The following is a 17,307-nucleotide window of genomic DNA, read 5'->3' as shown; positions in this document are numbered from 1 at the left end:
AAGTTGGGTTTAGGTAATTGTTTAGTTTATGATTTCAGATAATTCATGCCAGAGAACTTAAATATTTAGGATGGAAAACTAAAGAACTCTACTTCCAAGTTGGCAAGTAACTTCCCAATCATTCAGTCTTTTTTTCACCAATTTTGAATTGGGTAGCCTGGGAAAATGTTATTGTGTGTACCAGTGCATTAATTTGGACAAGGATAGTAAATCATAGTATGGTATCTGTTGACAAAACAAGATGTAAAGATATAAAATTTTGTGAATTGTATCTTAAACTTGTATCATAATTTTCAACATCAGAACCTGAAAATTATGACTTATGGTTAAAATGCCTTAGGCCTGAGGTGTCTGCTCAAAATAGCAGTTTTTCCCTGCTCCTTCAGACCTCAGCCAGGACTTATGTTGAAATGCAAATGAAAGAAGCCTGCAAGCTTAGTAGGAGACTGATCTGAGGCCTAAGTGAAGCTAGCCAATCCTTAAAAAACAAATGCCAAATGACTTCTTTGATATAAGGGGAGTAACCAAGGACAGGGTAGGGATGAAGAGCTTGAGAAGAAGATTAACATTAAACAGGGATGAGAGGTGGGAGGGAAAGGGAGTGAGAAGGGAAATCACATGGAAATGGAAGGTGATCCTCAGGGTTATACAAAATTACATATAAGAGGAAAGGAGGGGTAAGAGAAAAATAATACAAGTGGAAGAAATGATTTACAGTAGGGGGGTAGAGAGAGAAAAGGGGAGGGGAGGGGAGGGGAGGGGAAGAGGGATAGTAGAGAATAGGATAGACAGCAGAATACATCAGTCACTAGAATGGCAATATGTAAATCAATGGAAGTGTAACTGATGTGATACAGCAATCTGTATACGGGGTAAAAATGGGAGTTCATAACCCACTTGAATCAAACTGTGAAATATGATATATTAAGAACTATGTAATATTTTGAACGACCAACAATAAAAAAAAAAAAGTAAATTGTATGGTATTTACTAATTACTGGCCAGTATTTTTTTTTTCCTAGGACTCTTGTTTTTTCCTTAGATTCTGTATTTTTTTGAGCTCATGATTTTGACCCTACAGACCTAGGTTAATGTTTTTCTGATCAGTTCTATCTTTGACCAACTGTGGAGTTTTTGAAACATTGCAATGGAGATTTCACCTACGAAAAGATACAAGGCCTTTACTATTGTTATGTGTGCACACTTTTGTTATGTGTTGTATGTCTATATATACATATGTCCGTATGTCATATATATGATATACAAATTAACATATATAAGGAGCACTCATAAAAACAAATTAAAAAAAAATGGATCCAAAGATCTTTAATTCATGTGATTTAAATGGTTCAATTTAAATTGGATAAACACTGGGGCTGGGGATGTGGCTCAAGCGGTAGCGCGCTCGCCTGCCATGCGTGCGGCCCGGGTTCGATCCTCAGCACCTCATACCAACAAGGATGTTGTGTCCGCCGAGAACTAGAAAATAAATATTGAAAATTCTCTCTCTCTCTCTCCCTCTCTCTCTCTCTCTCCTCTCTCTTTAAAAAAAATAAATAAATTGGATAAACAGATAAAAATAAATGTCTTTAAATTTAAGCTTATAAGTTTTTCTAGGTGTTCAAAAAACTCATAAAATATTAATGTCTATAAAATGTCTAATATGCCTTGGTTCTAGGACTTTTCCTTCAACGAAAAAATGGTTTACACTGTTCAATACATTTGTCTAATATTTTGATAAATAAGTAAAGTAAATTTGATATGGGATTACTCATTCATGAGTACTTTTGTTAGATATCTGATTGATTTACTAAGGTATGTATAAGTTTGTACTAAAGTCTGTATAAGATTGTAAAAATCAGTCATGTGTTAAAGAGACAAAAATTTCTTAAAACATAAGTTTACCCATAACATTGTGTTTATTAAGTTTTATTTTTTTCTAGAGCAAGCAACCATAAAAATTAAACAACTGGTTAAATAAGAACTGTTATTTTAGAGCACTGTACTGCCATTTCTTTAAAAGCTAAACTTGGTTAATGTAGACACATCAATGTAATTGTGATGCTATTAATGTGCTCATATCTTCCAGGTATACAAGTCTGTAAGGTAGAAACTTTGAAAGAGCATTATATCAAGCTGGTGTTCGGAAGTTGTATGGTAAAAAATATATTGGGGATTTATTTACCTGTTATCAATAAGATATGTAAAGTTTTGTTACTTCTTACATTGGGGAACAATTTAAATGTATTTTTAAGTTAATGAGAGCCTAATCTATGTAAAGGTTAAAAACTTTCAGCCTTTCTTTAATTCATGTTTTAAATGTGATATCATATGGTGTTAGCTAATGTTCATGTGACCTCAAACAATTTATGTAAACTTTGTAAAATGATAATTAAAAATACAAAGATCAGCTTTAGAACTAAAACACATAAAGAGCCCTGCCTTACCTGAGATGAGGCTCTGTGTCCCATCTTACTACATGTGAGAATGACTATGAAAACAGTAGGCCAGATTTTAGTTCATTTAAAGTTATGTTCAAAAGTTTTTTTTTTTTTTTTTCTGTCAAAATTACTAAGATCTCAAACAGGGGATATAATGTATAACTCAGCCAAAAATTACACGAACTAAGTGTTTTTTACTCTTGTCAATTTTATTTTGTAATTTCCTTATAAGTGATCTAAAGATTCCCTGTTAGTGTTTTACAGAAGTGTTGCTTTAAGAACACAACATGGGTTAATTTGAGATAATAAGCCATCACCTACAAGACAGATAGGATAATACAGATCCCAATTAATAAAAAGATGAATAATTATAAAGTTATAGACATTAAAGCCCAGTACTCTTAATATAAGGCTGTTAAAATTTATTTGCTGGATGTTTAAGATTAAGTTTTAAAATTAAAGTTAAATTAAAAGGGCCAGAAAAACCAATATTTGGCTCTTGCCCTCTGAGTCAGTCTGAATCCAGGGAACAGGGGACTTCTCTAAAGAGCTTTGCAACTCTGGGCCACATAACCTCCCTATCAGGGAGACTAATGAGACCACGGGAGAACAGAAAGCCAATCAGTGCATTTGCTATGAAGAGGAGAGTCATCAGAGAAGGGAGACATCCCTGATGCTTCCGAGGGAAGCCACGTGGTCAAGCAAGACCTAGACCCATCCTAGCGCAAATGGCACTCGCAGAACTGAGAAGTTTCCCCAGGAATGACTCCCATAAAAGCTCAGCTGACTGTTAACAATAGATAGAAACAAAAGTCAGTTTGACTGCTTCATCTTAAACACTTAGCAAAGACAATTAAAACCAAAATACAGCCACTCCTGGGCATTTTAAATAATAATAATGATGATGATGATGATGATGATGATGATAATAATAATAATAATAATAATTATTATTATTATTATTATTTAAGGTATACACTTTATGTTAGCCTCCCAAAATAAGTAAGACTGGAGGCTACAAAGAAGGATTCTCAGACAGAAATGCCTGATAACTATAAAAAGAGACTATCAAGAGGAGCTGCCAGAGACAGAAGTTTTTAGTTTAAGGCCTACAGATATTCCTGACCTACACAGGTAGGCTTCATGTTTGCTAGTATGATTATCCAGCCCTGAGTAACAGAATTAAAGGTTTCTCTATTAGACACAGAGCTCATACTAGTAAAAGAATTTTGCAAGATCAGATGACATTAAATTATTAAACTGTATCTTATGGGGAAGGACATCTGTAATACTAAAAGTTAAATGTTATGCTTATAGTCCTGATAACTGGGGAGGTTTAAAGCCTGGTGAGGGAACTTCTATACAGTGACGCGTTCCAGCTGCTGCAACATTACTCAGTACTCAGTACTCATGGTTTTTGTTTCTCTCATAGAAGCACCCATCCCCAGATGACTTTACAACCTGTTCTTCCCCAACCAGACTTCAAACCGAACTGACTTCTAAATGGCAACTCATGTCCCTCACGCCTTGCCCCCTCACGTCACCCTCTCTCAGCTCAGAAGAAGCCAAAATGAGTGACGCCTCTATTCTTACAACAATGGAGCCAAAAATAAATAGATTATCAATATAAGTAATTAATTAAGTCAGGTAAAATCAGGGAGACCGGTTTTGGGTGAGTTCTAAAAATTTAGAGACTGCTACCTGAGGGATTAAAATTCCCTCAGTGCTCTTCCCCTACCCTATCAAAGATTTGAAAGGGACACATAAGGAAAGGGGGGAATGATAGACCCAACCTGATCTTTTATTAAAATTGGGAGCCATCTTGCCACAAAGCCATGAAAAGCTAATTTCTGCTTTACTATAAATTACTGCAAATTCTGAACCTGCTTGGAATGCCTGCCCGTGCCTTGAACTCACCCATGCCTGGTGCTCTGACCAGATAGCAGCCCTCTCTGAAACTTTAGTGACACCTCATAAATATTGGCCTTCCCTGGCCAGACAATGACCCTCTCTGAGGCTCTAATGGTCTTCATAAATTCTGATGTTGGGGCTAGAAGAAAAAAAAAATGTAAACTACCATTAGTGTGATGCTTGTCAGAGTTCTGTTATCTGTAACCCCCCTTTTGTGTAACTTTCTGGGCTATAAAGCTGGGCTGTAGGAAAGGTGGGGCGGCTGTCTTATTCCCGCCGTTTTGGGAGGGAGAGGCAGCCCGGCCGGTCGAAATAATAAGCTTGCTTTAATTTGATTTTAATTGGAGTCAGTGGTCTTTTCTTGCGTCCTGGTCTAACCGCTGAACTCCAGGATTGGCCAGGGGGTCCTGCTGATTGACAGGTGTTAGTCAGTAGATCTGGCTGATTGACAGGAGTTTCCGCGGGCATCTGATGTTCAAAGCAGTGCCGGCTGCTCTGTTCTAAGTTGCCACTAAGTCGCCACCAAGCTAACAAAAATGATAGCATAAAACTTTAATATTCATCCAAATATACTACTAGGTTTGGGAAAAAAAAATGAGAAAATTTTATTTCCTTGGCTTTGTTCAAGTGACTCCTAAATAGTCAGATTTTCTTTCTTTCTTTCTTTCTTTCTTTCTTTCTTTCTTTCTTTCTTTCTTTCTTTCTTTCTTTCTTTCTTTCTTTTTTTCTTTCTTTCTTTCTTTCTTTCTTTCTTCTTCTTCTTCTTCTTTCTTTCTTTCTTTCTTTCTTTCTTTCTTCTTCTTTTTCTTTCTTTCTTTCTTTCTTTCTTTCTTTCTTTCTTTCTTTCTTTCTTTCTGGCAATTGATTTGTAGGAGTTTCTTATCTATTGTGGATAGTATACTTTTTCAGATATATGCAGATAGTTTCTCCTATTATGTGGATTATCTTTTCATTTTGTTGTTTTCCTTTGCTGAGCAGAGCTCTAAAGTTTGATGAAATTCCACTCATCTATTTTTGCTTTTGCTTCCTATGTTTTTTTCTTTCTTTTTATTATTGCTAAAGCCAATATTAATAAACTTTTTCCCCTCTTCCTGACTTTTTGGGATGGGCATGGGGGGTTGAACCAAGGGCTCCGTGAACCACTGAGCTACACGAGCCCTTCTTAAATTTTATTTTGAGACAGGGTCTTTCTAAATTGCCAGGTTAGACTTGAACTTAAAATCCTCCTGACTCAGTCTTCTGAGTCATTGGGATTACAGGCATGCATCACCACATGAGGCTTCCCTGTTTTTTGTTGTTTGTTTTTTGCTAGGAGTTTTGTAATTTCAGGTCTTATATCCATGTCCTTACTCTGTTTCTGAGATATTATATTCATGTCCTTGCTCTGTTTTGAGTTTATTTTTGTGTACAGTGTGAGATAAGAGCTCAACTCCATCTTTCGCCTGGGAATATCCAGTTTTCACAGTAGTACTATGTGAAGAGACTATCCTCTTAATGTTATGTATTCTTGGCACCCTTGTTAAAGATCATGTGACAATAAAGTGGTGGACTTATTTATGGGATCTCTGTTCTTTATCATTGGTCAATATATTTATTTTTATACCAACTCTGTACCATTTTATTACTATAGATTTGTGATACATTTTGAAATCAGGAAGTGTGGTACTTCCAACTTTATTCTTCCTTGCTCAAAATTGATTTGATAATTTGGAGTTATTTGTGGTTCCATATGTATTTTATGATCATTTTTTTCTATTTCTATGAAAAATGCCATTGTGATCTTGGAAGAGATTGCACTGAATTTGTAGATCACTTTAGGTAGATGGAGATTTTAATAATATTAATTCTACAACTCTGTAACAAAAAAACCACATAGCCTTTAATAGATTTTCTTCAAAGAAGATATACAAAAGCCTATAGACATATGAAAAGGTGTTCATGATCACTAATCAAGTGGGGAATACAAATCCCAACCATAATGAGATGCCATCTCAGACCTGTTAGGATGGCAATTTTTTTGGAGGGGGGTACAGCAGAGGTTGTATTTATTTATTTTTGTTATTTGTTCTTTTTAGATATACATGACAGTAGAGTATATTTTGACATATGTATATACATGGAGTAAACCTATTCCAATTAGAAGCCAATTTTTGTGGTTGTATATAATGTGGAGTTACACTGGTTATGTATTCATATATGCCGCAGTCTTGGCTGGGCACAGAATCACGAGCCACCACACACCTTGTAGATTCAAACAGCAATTCTTTATTCCCGAACTCACACTGGCCTCTACACACGTTCTGGGAAATCCAAGTTCTGCCGCACAATTCACGTCCCAAATACTTTTCAATTCCACGAGAACTCAAAGGGAACTCAAGGATCGGGCGTGCCTGAGGCAGCAGGATACGCCCTATTCCGCGCCCCCCCCCCAGGGTACACCTTAAACCTGGAACTTCCCTAAACCCAAGGACGGGATACTCCCTAAATCTTGATCAGCTCTAAACCCGGATCCGCCCTGGTCCTTGAGCAAGGTCACCTTACTAAAGCATGCAATGTCCCAGCGAATGTCCTCTAAGCAACATGGGGTACACTGGCAAGGAAATTTTGATGCGTCATTCCTACTTGGCAATGGCCCTCAGCACATATATAAGGAAAGGAAAGTTATGTCTGATTCATTCTACTGTCTTTCCTATTCCCATCCTCCTTCACTTCCCTTCATTCTCCTCTATCTAATCCACTGAACTTGGATTCTTCCCCTCTCTAGCCTCCCCTGTTGTAGCTTAGCATTCACATACCAGAGAGAACATTAGGCCTTTGGTTCTTTGGGATTGGCTTATTTCACTTTGGCATGGTATTCTCCAGTTCCATCCATTTACCTTAGCTTTCACATACCAGAGAGAACATTAGGCCTTTGATTCTTTAGGATTGGCTTATTTCACTTGATATTCTCCAGTTCCATCCATTTACCTGCAAATGCAATAATTTCATTCTTCTTATGGCTGAGTAATATTCCATTGTATTTATGTACCACATTTTTTTAAACCCATTCATCTGTTGAGGGGAAGCTAAGTTAGTTCCATAGTTTAGCTATTGTAAATTGAGTTGCTATAAACAATGATGTGGCTGTGTCACTGTAGTATGCTGTTTTTATGTCCTTTGGTATAAACCTAGGAGTGGGAAAACTTGATCAAATGGTGGTTCCATTTCAAGTTTTTTGAGGAATCTCCATACTGGTTTCCATAGTGCTTGCACCAATTTTTAGTCCCACCAGCAATGTATGAGTTTGTTTTTTTCCTCACATTCTCGCCAACATTTATTTTTGCTTGTATTCTTGATAATTGCTATTCTGACTGGAGTGAGATGGAATCTCGTGGTAGTTTTGATTTGCATTTCTCAAATTGCTACAGATGTTAAACATTTTTTTTCATATATTTTTTGACCATTCATATTTCTTCTGTGAAGTACCAGTTCAGTTCCTTTGTCATTTATTGATTATCTTTTTTATGTTAATTTTTTTGAGTTCTTTGTATGTCCTGGAGATTAATGCTCTGATGTACAGGTAGTAAAGATTCTATCTCATTCTGTAGGCTCTCTCTTTATGTTCTTGATTGCTTTCTTTGCTATGAAGAAAAGTTTGATACAACCCCATTTATTGATTCTTGATTTTACTTCTTGCACTTTAGAAGTTTTATTGAGGAAGTTGTTTCCTAAACTGACATGGTGGAGAGTTGGGCCTACTTTTTCTTCTAGAAGGTTCAGGGTCTGTGGTCTAATGCCTAGGTCCTTGGTCCATTTTGAGTTGAGGTTTGTGCTGGGTGAGAGAAAGGAGTTCAACTTCATTCTACTAAATATGGATTTCGAGTTTTCCCAGCACCATTTGGTGAAGAGATTATCTTTTCTCCATTGTATGTTTATGTGCCTTTGTCTAATATGAAATAACTGTATTTATGTGGGTTTATATCTGTGTCTTCTATTCTGTTCTATTAGTCTTCATGTCTGTTTTTCTACCAGTACTATGCCATTGTTGTTACTATGTATCTGCAGTATACTTTTAGGCCTGGTATTGAGATGAGGATGGCGATTACTAAAAAAAATAGCAAGTGTTGGAGAGAATGATCAAGTATCACAAGTCATCTAGATATATGAACATTTTAATTGCAATTAGCAAATGATTAGACTTATTTGTAAATACTGACCTCTTCTCAATATAGAAAATTTATATTCACTTGCTGAGGAAAGAAATATTTCATAGTACTTGTCAAGTTTGTGTCTAGATTATTTTATTTTAGAGTGTTATTTTGAAATTGTCATTTTTTTTGGTCTTAAATGTGTATTTATTTATTTAGTCTTTATACATGCAATTTTTTTCATTACAATTCTTATTACACATGTATACTACAATTTTTCATATCTCTGTTTGTATATAAAGTAGGTTGACACCCAATTCGTATCCTCATACATGTAATTTAGATAATGATGTCCATCACATTCCACCATCCTTGCTAATCCCCTGCCTTCTTCCTTTCCCTCCCACCCCTCTTCCCTATCTATAATTATGTTTTATATCAGGTTATTTTTGTAGCGTAAGAAAATGTGCTAAATTTGTTCTTAGCTCTGACTTATTGCTTCATAACCGCATCATATCAATTTCCAGGAAGATAAAATAATCATCCTATATGCAAATAATAGTAATTTTTATATTCACCATTCCAATATTTTTGTTTTGTTTCAGGTTAACTATGAATACATTGCAGATGACATCTAAAGAGAAATGATGTAATTATGTAATAATCATATTTATATTAACAATGTCATAAGATTAAGGTATCCTTTCATTTAGAGAATAAATACATAATGAGATGTCACTGTATTTTGCCATACCACACTAATATTTTTATTATTTTTATATTAATTCATATGTGATATTGTGCCACATAGTGTTTTACTAATCTATACAGCTTTCCTTTATTCTCTGCCTCTAAAGTCATTTAACTATCACAAAACTAATTTATTCAGAATATATTTAATGGAAAAATATAGTGCATACCAACTGGTTAGGGTACGGAAGGCAAAGGAGAATACTTTTTTGATATGTTTTTAAATTTCCATATATTTAATTATTCATTTCTTGAAACTTCCAATCACTTCATAGCCCATTTTGCTATTTTGGCTACACATATGTCATTAGAAAATAATCCTGTTCTTAAAATTGTCAAATTTGCTGCCATTGAACTGTACAAAGCATTACTTTATGTTTTAACAATTTACATTATTAATGAAAACTGAGCACTGACTGAATTCTTTCTGACTATAGAAATAAAAGTTAAATCCTCTCCTTAAACATGGTGAAAATTTTCCTTTTTACTCCTTATTTTCTCTGATAGAGGGAACATTTAACACATATCCATATCCACACATTTTCTCTCAATTCTAATCTCTTTTAGATCCTCTTTTTTCTAGTTTCCTTTTACCTGAATTATGTCTGGACTTTTTCCCTCTCTTTCCCTCTTCAAAGAACAATTACAAGTTCGAAAACATTCAGAACAACATTTCCCTAAAATACTTCAGGGAACCCATTCCTCCTGGCCTGAGCAGAATCATTTTCCCATGAAGAAACAGAGCATGTGATTTCTGGGGATTCTGGAGGAGGGCTCAATAAGATCTTTTCAGATAACCTCAAATACCAAAAGTAACCTTTCTTGTTAGACAGTGGCTGAGTTGGGTAAACTTCCTGTCTTTTCATGGATGCTATTCCACCTTTTAATCTCAATCACATTTAGCTTAGGAGAGCCAGCTGTAGTGGCACCCTGGTAATCCCAGCTCATCTGGAGGCTGAGGCAGGAGGATTGCAATTTTGAGGCCATCCTTGGCAATTTAGCAACAATAAAAAAATTTTAAAAAGCTGGTGGTGTAGTGAGGTAAAAATGTAGTCAGTGCTAGAAGCATCCCTGGGTTCAATCCCTAGTACCTGGGGTTGGTTGGGGAAGCTTAGCAAACATGGGCAGAAATGGAAGATGAACACGCAGCTCCATGTAATATACAAATGTTGAACTCATGAAAAGGGCTGCACAGTCCAAAGAAGGCACTTGGTTATTATGATATATATGATAATTATAATTTTTGACAAGTTGGGAACTTTGGGACACAACATAAAAAAATTAAGTTGAGTCACTTAAAGGAAAAGATGTGTACTTAAGGATGCACCTAGTAGCCGAACCAGAAACCCACTAGGCCTGAATAGTGGGAGACCTCTTGCACGCACTGGTCTCACAGGTGGTCCTGGAAACGGTACCCATTGTGTAAGGCACCGGTTCTCTTCAATACCACCTGTTGCCCCTCCCAAGTAATGCATGCCTCTAACAGCAAGAAGCTCACAAACTGTACAACCTCTAAAACAGCCTCATTATCTCTAGCTGTCTGAAACACCATCCTAATAAGCTCATTAATGCCAACAGTGTTTAAGAGAAGGATGCTTTGTATCTGGTAATTAGTTGAGGTTTAAAAAAAACAAAATAAAATTAGAAATTGTAATGGGAAAACCAAAATGGATGCAATTATCCATGTTGCATTTTGCTGCTGCTGCTTTTTCCTTTATCTTAGGACTTGACAAATAGTCCTTTTTCATCCCTCCCCCAACTTTCAGTGCCACTTAAAGAAAACATCCGAGGATGTGTATTATTGTGCTCTAATTACATTTGAGGGCACAGTGGTATGTGACTGTGATATAATAACTAAAGCCCCGGAGTGCCTTTTTATTCCATTAAAAGTGACCTTAGCCTCGGATCACAGAGCTTTGCATTGATTTGTCTTTTTTGTGGTTTCCTCTCCACAGGTCTGCTTCCTCATCCAGGATGATGCATTGAATTGTGACACACAGGGGGCAGTGAAATTAACTATCTTTCCCATGAGAAATAATTCATCATTCAGGGTTTGCTACTAATGTGCCTCTGTTGCTAGTGAATAAAGTCATATGAAGTGTACAGAAGCTGTGGAACAGATGGGCACTACATAAATATCATTTATGGATCATAATGGCGACAGCAATCATTTTCTCATTTATAAATGGGAGGCATTTGGACTGCAGTAAAGAAAATGTTGGTAAGTTTGGTTGTAAGAAACATGACTCTAATTATTTCTATGGAAGCTGCACTCTCTAGGGCTAACTTAAGCTTTGTTTCTGGCCTTTGGTAGTCTTTTAACAGTAATGACTATTGTTGGATCTGGATGTCTGCTCGTCTCCTAGTGGAAAGTCTTCCTTGCCTTCTCTGGAATTGAGGAAGTACTTTTGTTCTTGGATCAGTCATACATATATGCCAGCTTGCTTGGTCTCTGGACTAGGTTTCCATTTGGATGAGAGGAGCTAGAAGGGATAGCTAGGGTGAACTGGGATCATTCAGATTCATCATAAAAATATATACTAAGGACTTTTACTTTGTAAGCCAGACATTGTGCTAGACCACGTAAAAGGGACAGAAAATGAATGAAAAGCCAGTGGCTCTTATTTGGTCCTACTGAGAAAGTAAACTTGAAACCAAAGAAGCATACACCAAAATGTTTACAGATGGATTGTTTATAACAATGGGAATTCAGAAGTGACCCACTTGTCTATCAATAAAAGAATAACAAAATAAACTATGAAATATCCATGCATTTGAAAACCATCACCACTTGTAAAGAATGAGGTAGATCCATGTGTGAAAAGGGTTCCAAGACCTGATATTAGAACTAAATGAAGTATTCAAAATGATATAGCCATCATGATACTCTATGTAACACATCACACACACACACACATACACACACACACACACACAAACAAACAATTTTTTTCTCCATAATCAGAGGCTTAGAAAATAACCCTGGAAAAATATCCTCCAAAGTAGATTCTACAATTGTATAGTGTCAGGAAGTGCTATTCACCTTGGAGATGGGTTATTGGTGACAGTCTGGCAGCCATAGGTGATATTCCTACCACACCATCATGATTTTGGTTAACTCAGGAAGTGAAAGAGACCAGGATTAAATATAGTTGTCAAAATGAGTTTTAACAAAATAAAACTCATTCTGGCCATCTAAAACTAAGGGGAATTAATTGGTGGGATATCAATGGGAGGCTGGAGGACTGAACTTGAAAAATATGTAGGTTAGGTACCAAAACATCCTGAGGCAGTAGGAGCACTGGTAGTGGTAGAGGAGAAGAGTGCAAAATCTTTCATTTACCAAAGTTAGAAAGGAAAAAAAAAAACACTTCAAAGCTTATTTTCTTAATAAAACAAAGAGACAATTATGAATAATATGATTGGCCCACATGTATCTCTCAGTTTGGAGTTAAATTGAGACAGAGACTTATTACCATTAAATTAATACATAAACCAGTTCAGCTGCCTGTTTAGGAAATTGTGACTGCCTCTTTCAGTGAAGTTTCTGAAACTAGTTGTCATTTCAGCATCTACTCTATAAAGCACAAATCAAAATAAGTCACCATATCCCTTGTGTAAAACTGTTCAATGGCTCCCGCCAATTTAGAATAAAACCTTAAGTCTTCTCTATGGCTGTGAGGCTTACTGGACTCTGCTACGCCTCTTGAGCCGAATCTCTTCTCCCTCCCTCCCGTGTTTCTTGTCTTCCTTTAGTTCCCAAATTCTCCAAACTAGTTCTTACCTTGGGATCCAACCACTGTTCCCTCTGCCTGGAATGCTCTTCCCCCAAGTCTTCACCTAGCCAGCTTCTTCTTGTCCTTCAGCTCTCAAAAGATATCTTGCAAAGAACTTTCCTAACCAACTAAATTTAATTACAGCTCCTTAAGGCTCTCTCCATATTCCTTCATCCTGTGTTAATTTCTCCATAGTCCTTGTCACTACCCAAAATTTTCTTGCATCTTGATTAATCTGTTACACAATGATGAATGATCTACTCTAGAAGGCAAAATCCAGGGGAGCAGCATTCTTGTATGTCTTGTTCAAATGCTATGTCCCCAGCCTGAATCCAGAACTGCATGTGGCACACAAATGTTCACCGGACAAATTGTTTTCAGTTTACTTAACCATTTAGTGGTTGGATTTACTCAACCATTTCCATTTATTTCCCAAAGGCCAAGTAATTGTAGGGTAGTAGTCTGGATAAGACTTTGGAATATTCCTTTCATTTTATAGTTCAAAAAAGGGGGAACAGAAAGGTAGAGTCATCTGCTTAACATCGTAGTGAGTTAATAGCAAACATGGACTAAAATCCTGGTCTTTTTCACTTCTAGAGTCAAACTTTTTTAGTACATCATGCTGACTACATCCTGAATGAATTGACTTTCAATTTATGCCTTCTGTGGCCAACATACATGAAAGGCAATACAATTTCACAAAGATGTTCCTTTTCTGAAGATGACTCTGTTATCTATTACTGGGATGATTGGACACCTGGGCTGATTATAGTGGCAGGTACATGTTGAACAATTTCAATGTGCCACATATTAATATATAGTAATTTATAATCCCCCCAAATCTCCTCAAGTAAATACTGGTATCATCTCCATTTGTAGTTGGGGAGTTTAAGGCCCAGATATTAAGAAACTTACACAAGGTCACATAGCTAGTAAGTTTTGCAGTCAGGATCCAAACACAGGCAGTCTAATCCAAAACCCCCTGCTCTTAATCGTTAATACTGCTCTGCCTCCTCTGGCCATGAAGCCCAATTTATCCTTCAAAATACTAAATCAGAGCGTTTCCACTGAGACAAAAGAAGGTAGATTCCTGGGTGAATAATGAGGCAAATGAGAATCAATAGTACAGTTTTCATCAATGCGGTATTGGCAGAACTGACTCTTTTTTAGGCTTTAATTTTCCTTTTACAAAGGTCCTCCATAAACAGCAATGAAAGAAAAAGAACAAACACCATTGAGTCACCAGCTTCCAAGGTACTGAGTGGTGCTTTATTGATGGCAGGTATATAGAGCTTCCTGGAACATGTTGTTTACGAATAAGGACTTCTTTCTGGCATCAGGAGAGCAGAGGGTTTGTGGATCCTGCTGGCCTTGGAGCATGACACACTAAATAATTGATTAAAGAGGAATGGCTTCGCTGCTTCTCCATGCAGGCCACAGTGTTTTATTAAAGCTGGTTTCTGAAGCTGGAGATGGCAATTGGACAAGCTTGACAGAGACTCAAACAATACAGAACAAAGTCTCTGCTCCTGAGCAGGTGAAAACATCACCCTTTAGATCAAGTACAATTTCCTGAGTGAATGGAACAATTTTCATAGCTAGGAATCCTTCTCAATTCTCTTAATTTTGGGCTATTAACTTTCTATTCTGATTGCTACTAAAATTTCCCCTACTAAACTGGAGGTGGAGTCCAGTAGAATATAGAATCTTGGACATAAAAAGAAACTGTCTTTAGGAAGATGGGAGTGCCAAGTGCCTACTGTATTTAAATGTGTAATTTTATAACACAAGTTAATGTATCTTTTTGATCCCCATTTTTAAAACTCTTTGGGCTTATAAGTTTTGGAATTTTCTGGCAAAACTGGGATTGCTTTGATAATGAAGTTTGATAACAAAATAGTTGCTTTTGCTTCCTCATAATCATATTTCAGATTGACCCCATCTAGAAGTAGTGACTGAATTATTTCCATGGTATCTTCTGGAGCAACAGAGTCCTATTGATACTCTGAGAGAAGAACAGATGAACATTTTAGGGAGTATCTGGGTCAAATATACTTTGGGACGAACTTCCCTTAAAACATTCAATTATTGCCAGACTTGGTGGCACACACCTATCATATCAGCTACTTGGGAGGCTGAAGTAGGAAGATTGCAAGTTCAAGACCAGTCTCAACAACTTAGTGAAGCCCTAAGACATTTAGTGTTATCCTGTCTCAAAGTTAAAAATAATTTTACAAAAGGGCTGGGGATGTGGCTCAGCGGTAAAGCACCCTAGGGTTCGATCTGCAGTACCGAACAACAAAACAAGACATTTCATTCTTTATTATTGTGTGGCTAAAAACAAGTTAATGTTCTGCAGACATTCAGACCTTACCTATGAAAATATCTGCTTATCAGTATTAATTATTATTGTAATTTATTGTGGTCTTGCTATGTAGAGGGGGAAAATAAAACATATTAAATGAGGTCATATGGTTGCCAAATGGTTTCAAACTAATTAGTAGCTATATAGAATTCGATTTTATTTCCTTCTATTCTACCCCTCTCCAAAAATCACCACAAGCTAAATGTTTATTTCGTGAAATGGATCAGTGGAAAGTACATTTGAAAGACTACATGAAGTTGCTATTTTTATTGGTTTAAAAATTTTAAATACCAGAAATTTTAATACAGTTCAACCCTAATAGTATTAAGTAACAGGGACTAGACATTAAACCTGGATCTTCATCTAAATAGTTGTCTGTACTTAGTTAAGTAATTCAAACTCACTGATCTCTTCTTAGCTCATAATTGGAATTATTAGTGAATGCTCTCTGAAAACTTCTTAAGATTTTTGTCAGTATCAAAGTCTTATTTGCAATCTAAAGAATGCTTTTCAAATGCAGGATGTTATGCACCTTAACTAATCTCTGTGTCAAAGTTTTGTCTTCAAAAATATCATATTTTGGGCTGGGGATGTGGCTCAAACGGTAACACACTTGCTTGGCAAGCACGGGGCGCTGGGTTAGATCCTCAGCACCACATAAAAAAAATAAAATAAAAATTAAAGATGTTGTGTCCACCGAAAACTGAAAAACAAATATTAAAAAATTCTCTCTCTTAAGAAAATCATATTTCTCTGAGAAGAGCAATGTGATTTAGAACTATAATGCTACTGTGGAACAGATGATTTTGTCCTTCAATGTGTTTTATGTATTTATATATTTATCATCATCATTATTTTGTTGTGATAGTGATGGTCATTCTGGGGATCAATCCAGTGCCTCACTGCATGCTAAATAAGTACTCTACCATATAACTGCTTCTTAGCCCTTTTATTTTTTTAATATCAATATCAACCTGAGAATTAAGAAAATAAAAATCAACAGACCTGTTGGGTTTGTAGGTCCACATTCAACCTGAGAATCTCAATTTTCAGGACTGAGTAAATACTACTTACACTTGTCTAAGAATAATTCCAATCAAAATGTCAATATGCCAAGTTTGTTAAAGTTATCATCAAAGGCTTCTTCTTATACTACCAGTAATGTGATTCAATGCTGATTTAAAGAATTATAGAATGACCATTATAATTTTCTGCCATAGTCTGTCTTGTCACACTTGATTCTGTGAGGTAAAATGAACTCTTGGAGAAAACTGGCACTGGAGATATTTATACAAGGAAGCAACCTTGGTTGACAAGCAGGTTAAGCAAGTTGCAGGATATGCCTCACACAGTGAAATTTACACAAATATTTGAATTTCTTTTTAAAAATCTGTTTTAAATTAACATTAGTGAATTTTAAAAGAGGCAAAATAGTAATAGACACTGGGCAAAAAAAGAAAAATAAAAGTATCAGCACACATACACAATGAAAACCAAGCCAGGATGTGGGTGTGAGTCAACAAAGCCAAATGCATCTCACATAAAGTAAATAAAGCCAAAACAAAAAGTAAATTGCATTGACAGAGAAGTGGACAGAATGGCTCTAGTAGATAACTCAAAATATCAATTTAATGAAACTGAAACTAAAGCACTAAAACACAAAGCATCAGTGAATATTTTCATAACATCTCTGCCTCAGAAAATGTTAAAAACATAAAATTCTAGGCAACAGAAAAATGTCTAAAGATTAAATACAAAGTGGGATTCATAATTCTAGAAGAGCCAAATAAAAAGTATATCCCAACATTTTGTTACCTACATAATTCATCTTCCCCAGAAAATACAAAGGTGAAAACTTTTTAAAGTCATATTAAACAAGTGTTTCAAGTTGCCATTTCAATCCACTTAGAGAATTATAGAAATTCCAAGTTCCTGTA

This window comes from Spermophilus citellus (assembly GCF_964194105.1).
Source record: "Spermophilus citellus genome assembly, chromosome: 5".
Taxonomy (NCBI): domain Eukaryota; kingdom Metazoa; phylum Chordata; class Mammalia; order Rodentia; family Sciuridae; genus Spermophilus; species Spermophilus citellus.
This window is presented reverse-complemented; position numbering follows the sequence as displayed.